This window comes from Aythya marila (assembly GCF_965140915.1).
Source record: "Aythya marila genome assembly, chromosome: 2".
Lineage (NCBI taxonomy): Eukaryota > Metazoa > Chordata > Aves > Anseriformes > Anatidae > Aythya > Aythya marila.
Genome location: NC_139043.1, coordinates 15,550,680 through 15,570,067, shown reverse-complemented (window position 1 = coordinate 15,570,067; position 19,388 = coordinate 15,550,680). Strand labels below are relative to the sequence as shown.

Sequence of the window (19,388 nt, the reverse complement as noted above, 5' to 3'; positions counted from 1 at the left end):
AATTATTTAACTTGCTATTTTTGTTTGCAAGTTCTACACAGCATTTGACAGTTTTTTTTGTTTGTTTGTTTTTTGTTTTTTTTAATACAAATTTCAGTATTTAGTTTTGTGGCTTAAATTTTTTTTTTTTTTTTTTTTTTTTTTGACTGAGAAGACTTTCAGTAGCTTATTTAAACATGAGTTGTCTTCTGAACAGGTGCCTAATATTGTCTCCTATTCCAACAGCAGTCATTGGTTCTAGGCACAAAACAGCTATGCACAAAGGACACATAGCTTAAACTATAGGTGCTTTCTTGAATCAAGTAGCTCTAAATTTACGGATATAAATTGCTACGAGAAAGTTCAACCATCCCCCCCCTTTTTTTTTTTTTTTTTAAATAAAGAGATGTTATAAAAAGGCAAGTGTAATATAAGAGCACTAAAAACTGAAAACATGTATAGTACGGAGGCTGATTTGTATAATATAGTGGCTGATATTACATATACGAGTTTTCTGTTCCAGTTTTATGGAAAGCATATTTATTTGAAAAAATAGATCTTTACAGCCAGTAGTAGCAGTGAACATCTGATGTCATTCCACACTCCAGCCTCATTGCAAGATTACTTCCTTGCCTTCCCCCCCCCCCCCAAAAAAAAAAAAAAAGAATCCAGAGTCAAGCTAGGATTAGAAATCCCAGTACATTTGACTCTGTACATATATGCATCTTCTTTGACCCTACTTTTCTTGTGCCTACTTAAAACTGTAGCAGATTTTAAGAGTAGAATATGTTAAGGGTAAAACATTTCTCATTTGTCAACCATTTAAGAAGAGCTTTTTCCAGAAGATGCTACCATGTTTTCATAAATTGAGGAATAGGCTGCATATACTAGATTATATACTAACTTGCTTATCCATAAATATTTGCCTCCCCCCCGCCACTCTCAGCCTATTTTATAACCAATTTCTACTATTGTAGAGCTCACTCTCTCATCACTTAATTATATAACAATTTTGATAAGATGTGTTTGGCCTTTGAGCTTTGTTACGGTCGACTACTCTGAACTGACAAAAAAAGTATCACTGATCTTTCTTCCCTCATTTTCAATAATCACATATTAAGAAATAGCAACTTAGGGAATTCCCATGCTTTGTTTTCTTTCCATAATTTACTCTTTGGAAAAGTATAGGTGGCTCTTCCATTTTATGGTAAGAGATGATATTTTCTGTAAGCATATTCCTGGTTTACATTTGCTAATGATTCTTCTGTGCAAGTTTGATCCTCAGCTATCTTTTTGCACTTATTTATGTTTCATATCATTACAGATATTACAGATAGCTTTATTCTTTTAAGTCATCATGGTCAACTAACTGGAATTTGGATTAAAATGAAGTAAGTGTAGGCAAATATGACACTACAGGTTCTTAATTTAATGAAGTTTTATGCTACACTAAGTACAGTAGTAAATAGACACATTGTAGAAATTACCTTAACAACAAAGATTTCAATCATAAATTAACTGGTGTCATTCCTAGTAAATTTCACTTTATCTGATGATGTCAACTACCTGTTATAAAAGAGATAATGGACCTGTCAAACATGTAAAGCGTTCAGATACCACACTACAAAGCTGGTGCAAAACACCTGTGATAACTTCTGGCAGTTTCTGAAAGACAATTTAATGTCTCATAGCTCTGGTATCTCAAAGAATGATGTGGTATATTCACTCAGTTATTTAAGGCATTCACAGTTGAGATGCAACAGGTACAAAGCTTGTCGGAAGTTCTTATTGAATCATAACCTGAAGTAGTGACCAAGTGAATCACTGTTCCTCACTTCTTGTCTCTATCAGGAGAAAGTGCTTTGTCATACACACACGCACATTTTTGTTATTGTTTCTGTAGTGAATGGGGAGGTACACATACTGCATGACCAATTCTTTTATTACTTATTTTTTGTAAGCACTTTTAATTTACACTTTGGAATACAAAGTAGATGAGAGAAGGGATAATAAAACACTTCATCTTCTATTTCTGTTCTCACTCAACATATAGAGGGTGGAAGCAATCCTTTAGATTCCAAAGCTGCCTAATTTTATATCCCCCCCCCCCACAAAAAAAAAAAAAAACAACCTGATAAAATAGGAAGCTCAGAAGCATTAAACATGAGCATTTTTTTTCCACCATAAAGCCTATGACAGCTAGTCTCATGAACAGTACCTTATGAGAAATGTCTAGGAAAGCAGCCTAACAAAACTACCTGTCCTTAACATTCAGAACAGAACACAGAAGTCAGCAACAAAATCTGAAGTTTCAACACTTTGTTGCAAGTGCCCATACTTAAAACTGGATAAAAAGGATTACCATCTGATCAATGGGTTGCACATTTTACAGCTACATAAAGGAAGTCACAAGACAGCACTACCTAATGTAAAATAAAGTTAATAAAGTAAGACGGGCTGAAATGAACAACAGTTCTGTCATTTCACAGGCTCTGAGCACGAGACTGGTTTTATAGCGTTCTGCCTTCATTAACAACACTGGCTTAAGTCCTGCTCTCTGCTCTACCAATTTGTTCTTTCTCCTTTTTCAGATCAGGTGAATGACTGGCATGTGGCTGCTGCCACCTCAGGGGGCTGGGATCTGTGAGCTGGGGACACTCAGCCCAGATAGGGCACACCTGGCCAGGTGTGGCAGGAGCATTCTGGGCAGCAAGTTCGCTGGGCTTATTAGCAGAGCTTTAAACTAGATTCAGTGGGGAAAGGAGATGTAATTCTGAGTGACAGGGAAGAACCAGGGAACACCAACACTTCAGGAAGCAGCAGGGAAATAACTGTGAATAAAGGAAATACGGAGGGCTCCTAAAAAGGTGATGTGGCTGAGAGCCCAGCTGAAGTGCCTCTACACCAGTGAATGTAGCTTGGGAAACAAGCAAGAGGAGCTGGAAGCCACGGTGCAATTAGAAAACTGTGAGCTAATTGCTATCACAGAAACATCATGGGGCGAATCACACAACTGGAACACTGCAGTCGAGGGCTACAAACTTTTCAGGTGAGACAGGCAGGGAAGGAGGGGTATGGTGCTGCCCTCTACCTTGAAGAATTAATAGATTATCAAGAGTTGCCTGAGAAAAAGCTACAAACGAGTTGTGAGCCAGTAGGTAAAAAACAAGGACCAGACCAATAAAGGACACCCTGTGGTTGGGGTGTACTACTGGCCACCTGATCACGGGGAGCCTGTTAACACTTGCTTCAGCTACAAGAAGCACTGCACTCACGCTCTCATCCTGATGGGGGATTTCAGCCACGTGGGTGTCTGCTGGAAAAGCTACACAGCAGGCTGAGAGCAACCCCAGAGACTCCTGGAATGAGCTGAGGATAAGTTCCTGGTGCAGGTATTAGACAAAGCAACCAGAGGAGAAGTGGTATCAGACCTGGTGCTCACCAGTGCAGATGAACTCATTACAGAGGCTAAGACTGGAGGTCGTCTGGGCTGCAGCAACCTTGCCTTGGTTGAGTTCCTGATCTGAAGGAATATCTGCCTGGCAGAAAGCAAAGTCAGGACTCTGAACTTCCAAAGAGTGAACTTTGCTATTTAAAGACCTAGTGGATGAGGTTCCCTGGGAAACAGTCCTTAGGGACAGAGGAACTGATCAGAGCTGGCAAATCTTTAAGGATGCTTTTCTTACAGCGTAAGAACTCCCCACCTCCACGTGTAAGAAACCAAGCAGGGAAGGCAGGAAGCCAGTCAAACAGATGTAAGAAGGAGGTGCACAGGCAGCAGAAGCAGGGACACGAGGCCTGGGAAGCACATAGGGATGCTGTCCAGATGAGTAGGGACTGGATCAGGAAAGCCAAAGACTAGGTGACACTGAACTTGGCAAGGGCTGCGAAGTGTAACAAAACAGAATTCTAGAGGTACGCTGGTCAGAAAAGAAAGGCCAAGGAGAGTGTCCGTCCTCTGATAAATGAGAAAGGAAAACTGGAAACAACAGTTACTTCTAGGCAGGGGCTGGAGGAGCCAAGTCCCTCCTACTGTAAGCAAAGAGCAGGTTTGATGAAACTGAACAAGTCTTTGGGGCCTGATGGCATCCATCCCAGGGTCCTGAGGAAGCTGCCTGATGCAACTACCAGGCCTCTCCATCATATTTGAGAAGTCCTGGTGGTGAGGCGAGGTCTCCAATGACTGGAAAAAGGGAAAAAAATCACTCCTATTTTTGAAAAGGGTAAAAAGGAAAAACCAGGAACTACAGACCAGCGAGCCTCACCTCTGTGCTTGGGAAGGTTACAGAACAGATCCTCCTGGAAGCAATTATCAAGGCACATGCAGGACAAGGAGGTGATGTGAGACAGCCAGCATGGCTTCACCAAGGGCAAATCCTGCCTGATCAGCCTGGTGCCCTGCTGTGGTGGAGTGACTCCATCAAACAGACAAGGGCAGAACCACCAATGTCACCTACGTAGACTTCTGTAAGGGCTTTGGCATGGTCCCACATTACATCCTGATCTCCAGACTGGAAAGCGATGGATTTGAAGGGTGGGCCATTCAGTGGGTAAGGAATTGGCCTGATGGCTCCAGCCATGAGTTGTAGTCAAAAGCTCCATGTCCAGGTAGAAGCTGGTGACAAGTGGTGTTCCTCTGGGGTTTGTCTTGGGACCAGTCCTGTTTTAGTACCTTGATCAGTGACAGACAGTGAGATGGAGGGCACCCTCAGCAAGTTCTCAGGTGACTCCAAGCTGAATAGTGCAGTTGATACAACAGGAGGGGGTGCCATCAGAAGGGACCTAGACAAGCTTGAGAAGCGGGCCCAGGTTCAACAAGGCCAAGTGCAAGGTGCTGCACCTGGGTTGGGGCAATCCCAGACATGAGCACAGACTGGGAGAACTCATTGAGAGCAGCCCTGCAGAGAAGGACTTGGGGGTTCTGGTGGATGAAAAGCTTGACGTGAGCCAGCAGTGCTGCTTGCAGCCCAGAAGGGCAACTGCATCCGGGGCTGCATCAACAGAGGGGTGGACATCAGGGGAGGGAGGTGATTGTGCCCCTCTGCTCTGCCCTGCTGAGGCCTCACTTGGAGTCTGGCACAAGATAGACGTGGAGTTGTCAGAGTGGGTCCATAAGGGGGCCAAGACGATGATCAAAGGGCTGTAGGACTTCTATGAAGAAAGGCTGAGAGCTGGGGATGTTCAACCTGAAGAAGAGAAGGCTCTGGGGAGACCTCATTGCAGCCTTTCAGTACTTAAATGGGGCTTATAAAGAAGATGGAGAGCAACTTTTTGCTCGGGCAGATAATGACAAGACAAGGGGGAATGGTTTTAAACTAAAAGAGGGAAGATTTAAAAGATTAGAGGTTAGGAGGAAATTCTTCACTCAGAGGGTGGTGAGGCACTGGCACAGGCTGCCCAGAGAAGCTGTGGATGCTCCATCCCTGGAGGTGTTCAAGGCCAGGCTGGATGGGGCTTTGGGCAACCTGGCCTGGTGGGAGGTGTCCCTGCCTATGGCAGGCGGTTGGAATTGGATGGGCATTAAAGTCCCTACTGACCCAAACCACTCTGTTTCTATCATTCTCTGTAGCCACACTGCACCCTCATTCATATCAGGACACCTGCTTATGAAGCTGCACTGAACACCAAGTTGGGAATCTGATCAGATACTTCAACAACTCAGGAAAAAAAGAAAAAAAAAAAAGTGAACAAACAACTATATAAATCAGAAGGAAATCCAGTAGGACCCGTGCAAGAAGTTGTTTTTCAAACTACAGCTTAATGCTAATGCCCTCTTCCCTCGCGTGATCCACTTTGTGAAAGCCACACAATTCTGGAATGATAAACTTGTGCAAAAAGGATTTGAAAGTGACCAAACTACATGCAATTTAATACATACTCAGGACAGTAAAACTGTCATATGCTATATATTTGAAAACCTTGACCTATGAGACTAGTGTCTAAACTAGTCTATAAAGGCAATATTTATTATTTTCTTACAGGCTGGTTACAGCTGTGTATGGGTGGGATTTTATAGTTTCTATTATATATAGAACAGGCAACCTTTTTCCACCTGAATAGAAGGTGTTAAATGCCATTTTAGCAGATTAATCATGCTTGGAGAACACGTAGGGCCAGTCATACATATGTAACAGTGAAGTCCAGCATCCTCAGGGAAACTGTCTAAATGTAATCCAGGAATAATCAATTTACTGCAGGCAGAATTGAAAACCCAAGCTGAACCTGAAAGGTTGTGCCACTGAGCTACATCTAAAAGAGGCGGTAAAGCCAGCAGCTATCAATTCTTTTTCTGAAAAAGAACAAAGCTTGCAGAGGAGCAGCAAAAACTATTATCACACTGCTACTTATATAACTGGAACTAGGATCTTCAAGACACTGCAAGCACTGCCTCCACAGGAGGAGCAAAGTCTGCAAGAGGCACTAATGACTTACACCTCCTTCTAAAGTAGGATTATTATTTTAAGTAGTCAACATTTGTTGTAAGGCAAACAGGATGGTAAAATAGACTCTATCTGTCTGAAACATCTGAAAACAAACGGTTTGCTGGGTATGGGTTTTTGTTCATTTTTATTTGTTTTGATTTAGGGTGGTTGTGTTTTTTTTTCCCTTCTCCTGGCACTGCCCAAAAGGAATTAGCTTCCTTTATTCAGCTTATTATTTAGGAGACTTAAGTATTTTTTTTTGTGTGTGTGTGTAAGCACGTAGTAATGGAAGCAGTGATTGTCAGACACAGCAGTGCTAAAGAAACAAAAATTACTTCTGCTGAGACTCTTCTACATTGAAAGAGATATCTTTCCCTTTATGAGTTCTTTTTAAGTTTTAGTGGATTCAGAATAGTTATCTTGAACTCTAAGTGCTATGAGATAAATTATTTGGAGTTTATTCTTCAATTCAGTAATGTATACTCCCTCCAAAATACAAATACACCTTAAATTCATGCTCTAGTCATCTTTTCCAGCAAATATTCCACAAAATAGTATCTAAGAATTTAGTAATACGACAAAGTTGTAAAATGTAACTCTTCAGTGAAGTTAAAAATTAATTATTATTATTATTTTTAAAAAAGGAGGGGAACAAAAAATCCTGAAATGTCTGACTTTATGCTCTATTCTATGATTTGGAAAATATCTATTCTTTAAATTCATTTTCTTTTCTAGTGATCATAAATGTGATTTTCTAAGAATAGCAATGCAGTAGTTTACAAACTTTATTATGCAACTTATATGAAATACAAAATTCCTACTGTGAATTACCTGATGCTCTACTTTACTCACCTAACAGTTTCTCTCTTTACTGAATCTGTCTAAGCTGATTTTTTTAAAGACTCTTTTATAATTAACTACAATTCTCATCTAAGTTGAATGAGTACTTTCCCCTTCCTTGAGTACTAATAAGTCCAATGCTGAATATAAAACTTAGTAACCAGATCATCAAATTAACACATCAGATGTTGACACTGGTCCTTTTTTTTTTTTCCTTAGCACTCAGCATAAGCACTTAATTTCAATAGTATAATTGAATTTATAGTATTAATTGAAATAGTGTTTATAAACAGCATTAAAATACTACTAATTTAGAAGATGTAAGTCTTTAGTGTGTTGTGCAGACTTTTTGCTCCTCCTTTTGTTCCTCCAGAACAACTGCAATTTATTTTTCCTTTCAATTTTTCCTATTCCACTAGCAAATGACTGTAAAGCAATTAATTTTAAAAAGTAACCAAGTTCCAAAATTAAATAGTTTATTATGAATGTAAAAAACTGCTCTAATCTCTTGTATTTGGCTGCCCTTATGACATTCACTGAAACTTACAGGACCTGGACTAGTGGGATCCTAGGCTGAACTTGTAGAAAACAGCACTTTCAAGCTCCTTTCCCCCCCCCACCCCCCCGATGAAAAAATTAAAAAAAAGATGAAAAATTAAATTTTAGGACTTTTTGAGAAGCTCCTAATTAAAAGGCACTATCTGTGTCGCCCTTAAAGTTCCTTATTCTTTTGGGCATTAACAATACACGATACCACGTTACTGGGTTTCTACAGATGCACTTAAAGAGAAGCTTCTGTGTTACCCCTCCAGTTAAGCAGGTACCGATTGGGTGCTGCCATCAGGCAAGAGAGGTGTATGTTTCAGTACAACTCTAAGTTTCAGAACTTAAGAACAACAACAAAAAAGCAATTTTATCCCAAACATTTTTGATTCTGAAATATAAATCAGTAATAATATTAAAAATTACTATTCATTCTTTTGTCATGCTAATTACTCTAATAATTAAATACTGGTTAAAAAAAGCCATGGTAACTGAAATTTGACCTTGGCACACAGGCCATCCACACTTTTCTTAGCTATGAACTTCTGAGAACACTGGTTTATAACACACAGTTACCAAGTCAAGTAAAGTTCATCACATGATTGTGCATTTCCAGTAGAAGGGCAAAAATATTTGCTGGAAATGTGGAGGATTGGGCTCACCAAAAATAATAATAAAAGATATTAAGACCACCAAATTAAAAAAAAAAAAAAAAAAAAAAAAAAACACACCAAACCCACCTTCTCTACCTAACCTAACACAACTGCTAATTCATTAATCAAAGAGCTAAGTATAGGTTACTTTGATATTCCACGTAGGATAAGGTGAAGGGCTAAAAAGGTAGAGCAAATATAAAAATTATGGTAACACTGAGGTTTAATGGTAGGGACAGCAATGTACTCCACCTTTAATCTGTCAGCTGACCATTAAGTTAAAAAGAAAAAGCCCCCACACCACTACAGAAACCTTAGGCTGCCGCAATGTCCGCACACTGACCTGGGATAAAAAGGGATAAAAAGAGTGTACTGGGGCATAACTGGAAAAAGTTTACTGCTGTAACTGTTAATCGCATGGCCCTGTGCATGTATTTACAACTTTACAGCAAATTCAAGCCACAATTTTCAGTGATTTTAACTTTTTACATTTTGTTTTTAAAATAAAACATTTACTTTAATACCTTACCCTCCTAGGATAGCAACCCTTTCTTGCAAGTCAGTCTGTTGTTTCAGGTGCTTCAGAGCTTCTGGACAGAACGATCAGGTCCTTGCAAACATTCAGAATTATATCGCTGATGTGAAATAAGGCAGAGTTATAGCCAATACCTACTCTGTCATGTCAAATGCTTTAAATTGCAATTCCTGGTTCAGAATGAAAGCTGTGTATCCACTTGCCTCAGGCAATTCAGGAGATCACTGATTTATATCTAGATAGGAATTAGCTGGATTTCAGATTTTTGGGGGGCAGGAAAGTATACTTGCCTCTTGGAATTAAGAGGTATTTCCCAATATACACGTTTAAAGGGGAGGGGCAGTGGGGTGGAAGATAGTGGCAACTCCAAGCTTTCTTGTTTGGTTAGTTTTGTTTGTTTTTAAATGTCAGTGCCCCTACCTACCCACCTCCAGTATGACTAAACTCAAATTCCAGATCAAAGTAATAGGATTGTGCTGTTCCTTTCAAACAGCAGCTTGTGAAATTCTGGGCTGTTACACTTAAATACTAGTGGCTGGTGGAGTTCGTAGGAGAGTTACTGAAAACATAGTAGGAATATAGTAAAGTCACATAGATGTAACCAAGCATCAAAAATAGCCTATACCATACTTAGAACCAATACATTTCTCCAAATAAAGAAAAAAATGAACACACATCTCATCTTCTGGATTCTGAAAGTCTGGAACTGCAAGACTAACATTTAAAAAGTCTGTAAACTGAGGGATGTCTCATGTATAGACACAGGATCCTGAAGTACAAGTTGTTTTTTTTTTTAGTTATTTTTAATGGTTAGTTACCTTGATAAGCTTTTGTCTCCTCAGTCTTCAATTTGAAGATTTTTCTGGTATTTCTGGATTTTTATTAGCTTATGAGAACACTAATTATTTCAACCTCAGGTACAGATTCCTTTACATTACGCACTGTATTTTGATTTATACTTCTAAATTAAGCATAAGAGAGAACACTACAGAGATACTGTTTGTCTTTGGGATACAAACTAATCAAGACCATATTTATATGCAAGCATTTGTATACACACTTCAGAAGGCTCAAATTAATACCACTCTATTAGTGGAAAACAATGAACTGAGTTTGAACATACATATCCAGCAGAGGAGGCTAGAGCTGAATACAAAACCAATTGACAAGACTGTTTTGTGATATTATATCTGAATGTGTGTACATAAATGATTCTGTCAGAGGCATAAAAATAGTAAATTGATAGGGTTAACCTGAAGATACATTCCTAGAGGTCTTTCAACATCTAGAGAATGCAAAACACTTGTGGGAGTTTGGCAGTTGTTGACAGAGAAAGTGTTTCAGTTGAGAAGGATAAGTTGCCCTGAGAAGAAAGAAAAAAGTAGATTATTTTCTCTGTGCCTCTATGTGTGGGCTCAGAAAACCAAAGCTGACTTGATATGGGCTAAGGGGTTGGTCACCCTGTGTAGATTAGAGGTCACAGAACGGCTTGGCTTGGAAGAGATCTTAAAGACCATCTGGTTCCATCCCCCCTGCCATGGGCAGAGATACCTTCCACTAGACCAGGGCTCAAAGCCCCATCCAACCTGGCCTCGAACACCTCCAGCATCCACAGCTTCTCTGGGCAACCTGTGCCAGCACCTCACCACCCTCTGAGTGAAGAATTTCTTCCTAATATCCAGACTAAGTCTACCCCCTTTTAGATACTGAAGTAGTCTTCAAAAATAGACCAGGACACCATATATATTTCAGGTGAGATCCTCAAGTCCAGTGTAAGGGCATCCTGAGAAACACAAACAAGTGGAAAGTGGTTTTCTCAAATTATTTAGAGTACTAGTTAAGGCTCTCTCCCTCACTCCAAAACAGATACTTAGTTCTCTTAAATGATGTGCTCGTTTTATAGTTGTCTGGCACTCTCACCTTCCAAGAGGAGACAGACACCACTGTCACTAACACAGGGTCCTGTGCACAAGCCAGCTACTGGTCACCGATGCCAAGTTTGCACAACTTCATCTAATTTGTAAGCAACTCAAGAAGGCTGTTAGCACAGAAGTACATAACCTAATTAAAATAATGTAACAGTAAAATTTGAAAAATATCAAAGAACGTAGAAGACAGTTTCTCACATTAAAGTAGCTCATCTGAAAGTATCCTTGCCTAGAATTTCTAACCTGCTGCGACAGCAGATTTTTAGCTAGGAAATTGATTCAGAGATGACAACAGAAATTAGAACACGTTTTTGTGGAATTCTCATTCTTTGAGTGCTTGTAAATGGATATGGTCCAGAATATGTGCATGTGGAGTCAGATATAAACAGTTTTCCTCTCTGTCAGAAAAAAGCTGATTGCATATTCACAATTCAAAGAAAATGCCGCAATCAGTGTTGAATATCATCAAGGTATTCTGCCTTGTATGGATCCATTTAAGACCATCAGAAATAACACAATTGCTCTGTATTGTAACATTTTGAAATTAAATTTTAATTTTTCTTCAAGAAAAAACTTCCTGAACCAATACATCAGGCTCTGTCTAGGCCTGGCATTACAGAAGATGAAAAGCTGCCAGGTGAAAGGACTCTGACAAAATTATTCTTTTAGTTATCACATTGTATCAGCAGCACCAAGATTCCTAATAAGCAAATATAAGACCTAAGGGATGCCTATAGTGCTGAAAGGCCCAGAGTTGCGTCACCTATTTTTCATCCTGTTTGAATAAACATGAAAACCTCCTCCTTATTTGTGTTAGTGAACATTCAAGCTGCAGGTACCTCTTAAGGTCAAAGAGATCTTGCTTGTATTTAGCAAGTTTCTTAAAGCTCTGAATAGGAGAGAGGATTAAGGACTAACTTTTCATTACCTAAATCACACACACGTCAAGGTGAAAACAAACATTAGGGTGTGTATTCACACCCTAAGTATGTATGGATATTCACACCTGAGCTAGTCATATTAGGCAGCTGGTGATCTGGTCAGGATAATTAGCGAAGTTTAAACCATTCTTCACCTCCAAATAGAGGCACAATATTTGGGTTATTATTTTTAAGAATCTTCAACCTGTTTCTTTTCAGCAATTAGGGTTACAGATTTAACACTCCCCATCTAAAGTTTAAATGTTTATGATACATTGATTCCAATTTACTCAGAAGCGTAACTTACTGTTAATCCACTGAAGCATGAGTTAACACCATCTCACGGGTTTGTTACTCTGACATCTAGCCATATGTTTGTTGCCAGAGAAAAAGCAAAATGGAACCTGACACAAAGAGGACTGCTCTGGGAGGAACAAGTCCTTGGTTCTGTTCACTATTCCTGGGTTTTCCTACATTTTGTTTTCTGTTGTACAGTATTGTATGCCTCTGAGCAACCATCCATTTACCATCTGGGATCTCTAAAGCAGTATCTCAATTTCCTGCACAGCCAGCGAGGATTAGCACTCACAAAATATGTAGCAGTTCCGTTTTCTCTCTCTATTGTTTATAGGGGAAATATTTAAGGTAGGTAAAGAGAGTCTTTTTTAGCAAACGTATGTAATTTGTAATTACTTCAGTGCCCACTTTAGGGGTCAAATTTTGCACACCAATTTTAGGCTCTAGCTATTATCAGTAGAAAAAACTTATGAACATCCTATTAAGGAAACATATAGTACTGATATATTCTCTTGCTGCCAGGGCCTGTGGTAATATGATATACTGGAAACATGACTTAAGAATCTAAAGAAGGCCTGGGGGGCTGAAACCAATGGTTGTATGTGTCAAAAGCACACGTTTGCTTTGTTGTGAACAACAGCAAATCAGAGAAATTGTTTCAAAGCACTGATTTATTTTTTCCCCACCCACATGTATTTACTAAAGCACTTACAATCCTAGATTGTCTCAAGGATTTGGACCTCTATTACAACATGAATTACCTTCTTGAGGCATTTGATAAAAGAGGAAAAATATGAAGAATGCTAGTTGGAAGGATGCTTTAATCTCTGGATGCAGCTTCCTCTGATGCATAACACTAAAGAGCCATACAAGTTGCAGTCTGGAAGAGGCATGGAAGAACGAGAGTCTGGAGCAAGACAGACAGACTTTGTTCACAGCTGGGAAACAGGTTACCCTTAAAAAAAGTTGTTTAAAAACTATTTATTGCTATGATTTGATGCTGACATGTATGATGTGGAGTACTACAGATAACAAGGAAGGTGAGAAACAAGACTACGTCAGATGGGTTTATAAAATAGAGAAACCTTTTTATTCCACTTCCCTAAACCTTGTTGAGTGTTGATTCAAAGAATCAATCAATAGTTTAGAACCCTCAAAAGGGAACAGCCAGGAGTCAAAGCCATCAAGGTGTGTTACCACATGTAGGAAAAGAGGGAACAGTGATATATAGAGTAAATACATCAGGAGGTACAGCTGTGATTTGAACTGAGTCCCAGATGATGTTCTCTTATACCACTAGCACACATCTGGGGAGCTGTCTTCACATCATTATTGGCTAACTCTGGAAGCTGGTTAGATCTGCTGGTTAGATCTGCTGGGGTCTGTAACATACACCTGTACCTCTACAGCCAGCCAGCATTACCTTCTGTCTCCTACTTGAGTATATAATACTAGTAATATTGTCATGAAGGCAAGCAGAACGTATTGATTGATCACAGGTCCAGCTGAAGGGTCAGGATGGGTTAACATCTTAAAAGTATTATTTAGTTTATGATAAGATGCTATATTTCAATTAGTTTTAAGCCAGGAGAGCCAAATATCTTGAAAAAGTATATAGAGCCTACACAAAGTTTCTAGGTAAAAGGGAAAGTGTATTAGGAGAAAAACATATTAGTTTTGCTATCTGAGAACTGGAGTGGTACATAGAGAACAAAATTAAGACCCCCTCCAAAACAAACAAACGAACAAAAACAACAAAAGCTACAACCTCTTGTGTTTTGGCCAGGCACAGACATTTCAGGAGTGCGGCTGGGAGACGTGCAGTTGAGGCAAAGCCACTCCTCAGTAATGTGTCTTCCAGACATTTCTGCAGAAGATGCAGGAAGTAAATTAGTTGTGACTTAGCTTTGAGAGAACACTAAATCTTAATCAATTCTTATTCCTTGTTGGCAACACATCTGCTGGAAACTGTTTCTTGTTCAACAATGGCTCAAAAAAGAAGCAGGAGAGAAGTGAGGAAACCACTAAGTTGCAAAATATCAGCACTTCATTCCTCTTACCTTGTAACTTCTTGGTAAGAGTGAGAGTAGACGCTTTCATAAGATGCAGCAAAGCTGCAAAACCACAACCAATGATAAATAATAGCCCTGCCCAAAGAGGAGAAAATAGCAGATTTCTACTCAGAATTCATATTTTTGCTGACCAGAGCTAGAAGCTGCCTCTCAGCAGCATGATCACTAGCAATCAGTTTGTTTGTGGCCTGCACTACAGTCACAAGAAGTCACCACTTCCATAATCCAGGATAGCAAGAAGAGCAGAAACATGAAATGGCCTTCAGAAGTTTATCATTTGTTCAATATTGTTATCAATGAATGAGCAAACTGAACACTGCTCTACATGATGTAAAGAAGAAAAGGAAAGTTGTGTAAGAATTACTTAAATCTGAATGACCCAGAGGTTCTCCAAGATTTATCATTACTGCAACAGATTCAAGAAGTGGGTTTACTGCTACTGGTGTAACCTCAAGTGCCAACCTTGTGATCTGGCAACCTGGTTTCAGAGATGGAAAATGTCCAAAATTCTTCGCAGAAGGCCCATAGCTTGGTACAACTCTTGGATCTAGGAAAAAGCATGAGGGCCTTGAAGATGTAATGCTCATAATGAACCTTCATGGGCCAGCAGGGCTCCATGTTGCAGCCAGGACTTGATAAAAGCAGATCTTGTCTGACAGAGAAAAGAGATCCTGGAAGACAACTGCTGTCTTGAAGATAAATTCCTCTTACTGGAGGAAGGTTACAAGACATTTACCTAGGATAGAATTAAATTTTACCTCACTTTTTTTTTTTTTTTTGAGAGAGAAGGAGGGAGACCATTACAGGAAAGGAGAGAGACCATTACCTGAAGCTGCACATCACTTTGCATTAAAGTGAATAACTTAATCAGCAAACTTTCTTTAAAAAGAGGCCAAATGCATTTTTAAAGATGAAAATGCACAAGAGAACTTGAAAAATTGCTTTCAAATGGTAAAATACTTGCCAAATTTATTCTTTAAAAGCAATAAACGTATTAAGGTGTAAGATGCAAAGGTTTGTAAAATTATTAGCTCCACATTACTCCAAAATAATAGCCACAAGGATGCCTTAAAAGTGTGGTGAATTTAATGTTAAATTTTTTTCCTGAACCTGTTGAGGTTTTTTTTAATGCATGCTCTGCTCACAAGCTTGCCTATGTCTTCCCACCCATCTTCTTCCAACATTAATCACTCCTGTTTTCTTAACCACTGAACATGGCTGTTAGCAGAGCGCCTTCCGAAACATTTGCACCCGGAACTGAGGCGAGGGGTAGATTGTAACAAAAGAGAAAGAAAGCAGAATAATTATATATATATATATATATGTATATATATGTAGGTCTATCTAAACTCATGCTCCACTTAGAGCAGGGAAGAAGGAACCCACCCACTCCAGGTGAATCCCGTCTCCACCCTGCAGAAATGGGGTCACATCTCCCCGTTCCCCACAGCCCCCTCCCAGCCCCAGCTCCCAGGGACGGGGGCCGCGGTGGGGCCGGCCCCCGGCAGACAATGGGCGAGCCGCACAATGAGCCGAGCGCTGCCTTCCATATTGCACGGATACACACAGCTCCTCCGCGGCCACCGCAAAATCACTCGGGGAAGGGGGTGGGGCCGAGAATCCCATTACCAAAAAAAAAAAAAAAATCTTTAGGTGGATGGAGATTAAAAAAAAAAAAAGGAAAGAATAAAACCAGCTCCATTCCACAAAGCAGCAGCAGGGTGAGGTCGTGCCCGCTGCGGGCCGCCGTTCCCCCTCCGGGCACCTCCGGGGCGGGATGTAATGGGGCTGCCGGCACCCCACCTGCCCCCAAACCCCCCCGGATCCCCCCCAAATCCCTCTGGGTTCCCCCCCCCCCCTTGTCCGCCAGGGCCCGGAACGTGCGGGAGCGCCACAGCGCCGCCGCCGCAGCTCGGCGCAACACAAAAAGGGGCTCCCCCCCACCCCCAAAAAAAAAAAACCCTCCCAACCCTCCCGACCCCCCCCTCCCCGTGCGAGGGAAAATGCGCCGAGAAAAATGCCCCAAATTACAAAATGTCTCCCAAATGTACCTTTCTTAGAAGGGAAAGAGGCAAAGAAATAAAACGCCCCCCCCCCCTCCCCGCCAGCCATCCGACCGGGGAGCGGCGAAACGAGAGCTTTTATATAACTAATGCTCGGAGCTAATTGCCGTAACAGCGCTAATTTGTAAATAAAAAGGTCACGGTTTACTAACAGCCATAACTTCATCTAAACCCTGCGATGTCAATTCCCACCTCCGCCATGCCAAGGGCAGTTTCCCCCCGTAGTTTAGACCAAAGTAATCCATCAAGAGCCATCGCAAATGGCATTTTTAAACTCTTTTTCGCCACGGCCACCGCCGCCGAGCAGCGACATAATGTGCTGCCGTGTGGCTCGGGGCTGCATTGTATTGCTAAAGACGGGAAAACACTCGGCCAGGGCTACGTTTGTGACTCGGTAAGGAAACCACCCCCCAGATGAAAAGCCAGAAGGAAAAGCCAAGTCCATCTCAAAAAAAAAAAAAAAATAATAAAAATACCCGAGTTCTTCCACCCTGAAATCGAACTTAAATCGTTGGTAAGCTCGGCGTGCATTAAATTTTAAAGAGGAAGCAAAACTGACTTTAGCAATTGTCGCTATTAAGGAGACATCGCTGGGTGGAATACACACGAGATCAAAGCTAAGAAAAATATAAGGCTCTGTTTTGTTCGCCAGCACAAGGCAAACCCTCCACAGCACGAACACACGGGGGGAAAAAATAATAAAACCCCACAAATATTTTCGGTTAAAAGCCCAAACTTACCTTGGGAGAAGGCAGTCCTTGCAGACCGCCTGGAACAATATGGACCGCATACTCGCTCTCCCACCGACAGCCACCTCCATGCCGCAAAGGGCTCCCCGAACATCCTTAAAATATTTCGCAAATGCAAAAAAAAAAAAAAAAAAAAAAAAAAAAAAGTCAGACTTTCTCTCCCCCCCCCCTCCCCGGTCCCTCCCCCCGCCCCCGCCTGGCTGGAGGGCGAGGAAGGCGGCGGCTTCCCCGGGCTCTGCGGGCGATGCCGGGGGGGAGCCACCGGGGTCACAACTTTGCCACGGTCGCCCCCGGCTCCCTGGTTCCCCCCCCCCAGCATCTTCACCGCCACCGCCTGGAAAAACGCGGCGTGCCATTTTCCAGCCGCCTTCCAGCCACCCAGGACCAAAGTCTAGCGCTGGTTTTCGGTGACACTGCAAAACTACGCAGCCCACCCCCGCCTCCACCTTTTTTTCTTTTTTTTTTTTTTTTTTTTTTTCTTCTTCTTTCCCAACGCCAGCAGCCGCCTCCCCAGAACGAATAAATAGAGGCAGCTGGAGCAAATAACGCCCAGACTTCGCCTTTCTCCCTCCCTCCGTGCCGCCCCACCCCGCCGGCAGCCCCGCAGCAACTTGGTGCCCGGGAGCGCATCCCTCGGCCGGGCCCGGCGGCGGGGGCACCCCGGGGCCAGCCCCCGGCCCCGCCGCACCTCAGCCCCCCCCAGGCGGCTGGAAAAGCCCCAGTCATGCCCGAAGCAAAGGCTGGGAAGCGGGAGGCTTGAATTCCCAGCGAAATCCTCGCTTTCCTTCCGCGCTAGAACCACCTACCTTCCGCCAGAGCTAAATTAACGCTAAATTCACCGGGTACGCCCGTCACGGCGGGGATAGTTTTTCCATAAATGCCGTTTTAAAAACCCCTCCTCGGACTGACTGACAGAATTCTACCATGCTGCCCACAAACAAAATGGCTGTGGCACCGAGTTTTTTGGTTCCTCCCACCGTGCCTCCCCCTGGCCTCCAGGAAGTGGTAGAAAATCCAAAATAAAAATCGGCACGAAAAAGTACAATGCGGCCCCAAAACTCCGGGCGGCACCGCCAGGCACCAGGGCCGGGGGAGCACCTTCCCCGGCGCCGGACTTTCTCGAGGATTTCATTATTATTATTATTATTTATATATTTTTTTAAAGGGCATCAATCACTGGAAATTTACATCCCTGTGTAATTCGAACTTCCTGCTTTACATATTTATAAGGTCTTTCACCTATCTTGGCAGGCGTTCAGCTGAAGTGGGTTGGGAAATTCGATGCTGTGGCTCCAGTTCGGGAGCTGAGTCAGGTACTCGGCTGCTGGAAGGCGGCTGGCAAAATGCTGGCAAATTCTCCCACTTCCAGGGCTCGGCGCGGGATTAAATCGCCCCCGTAGCCTGGAAGTGAGCGTGTAGCCGCAGATAGGACGCTGGAATGGGCATCCTCGTCAGGATCGGGAATTTGGGGCTCTTGCACATAGATAACCATTTTGTAATGTTTGCCTTGTAGCGTTGGTGGCTCGCAGTAACCTCCCCGAGTTAGGGTTTCTGTGGAAATAATGTTGCATTTTCCCTTGCTACACCCCTGTACAGTGTAGCGACCTTAAACTTTTCTTGATGTTCACCTTAACTAAATAAACACGGAGGTATGGCATATTCAAATTAGAGATGATGATAAAAATGTCAATATGTGGTCCTCCATCACAGCCAGCAGCCTCGCTAGGCAGTAGCAGAGCTCCTCCTGCACGCTGCTTCTTGGGCCCCATAGGGCCTGATTCATTTCCCAGGAGAGTCTTTTCACTGCCTTTAGTAGGAGTCACGGTGGAGACAGGCTGTCAGACCTGCTGAGCCTGATCCAGCGCTAATTTAAAAGGCTTGAATTAATATTCCCCTCCACTGCTATTCTAAACCTTTTTCAGAAGCACTAAAAAAAATAATAATAAAAAACAAAAAAAAGGGGGTTTTGTTCCTTAATCACCTCCTATTTCTATGCCTTAAATTGCAAAAAATTATCTGTAAAAGGACATAAAGCAAATTTTGTCATAATTGTTATTTGTTTGTACTCTCCTGATATCTAGCAGCCTTAATCCTGGACTATGGTTATAATAATATGCCACACAGAAATATAGGGCAAATAGATAATTCCTGCCCTGAAGAGCTCAAAAGTGTAAGACAAAAGACAGCAGATGGCTACGGACAGATGAGGGAAACAATGAGCCTGTATTGATCAGCCAGGAAGGCACAGTTTGCAATGCAGCATCAGCCCAACCTTGTTTCTGTGTATATGCCATGGGAAAGAAGACATAAGGTGGGATTTGATGAAGAAAATTAATTGTTCTTATGGTTGTTTAAAGAGGACTTCTCCAACAGGAAGGACAGCATGG

At 41.8% G+C, this 19,388-nt stretch overlaps 1 protein-coding gene across 1 annotated transcript in view; it reads right to left on the bottom strand.

Annotated features, from left to right (window-relative positions):
• EPC1 (enhancer of polycomb homolog 1) overlaps positions 1-17,940 on the bottom strand; it is a 68,678-nt gene extending 50,738 nt beyond the window's left edge. The window contains exons 1-2 of the mRNA XM_082752151.1: positions 17,808-17,940; positions 16,993-17,096 (exon numbers count right to left, since the gene is read on the bottom strand). The gene's annotated coding sequence lies outside the window, so the exon portion shown is untranslated. The remainder of the gene's footprint in view (positions 1-16,992; positions 17,097-17,807) is intronic.
• Between the last annotated feature and the right edge of the window lie 1,448 nt (positions 17,941-19,388).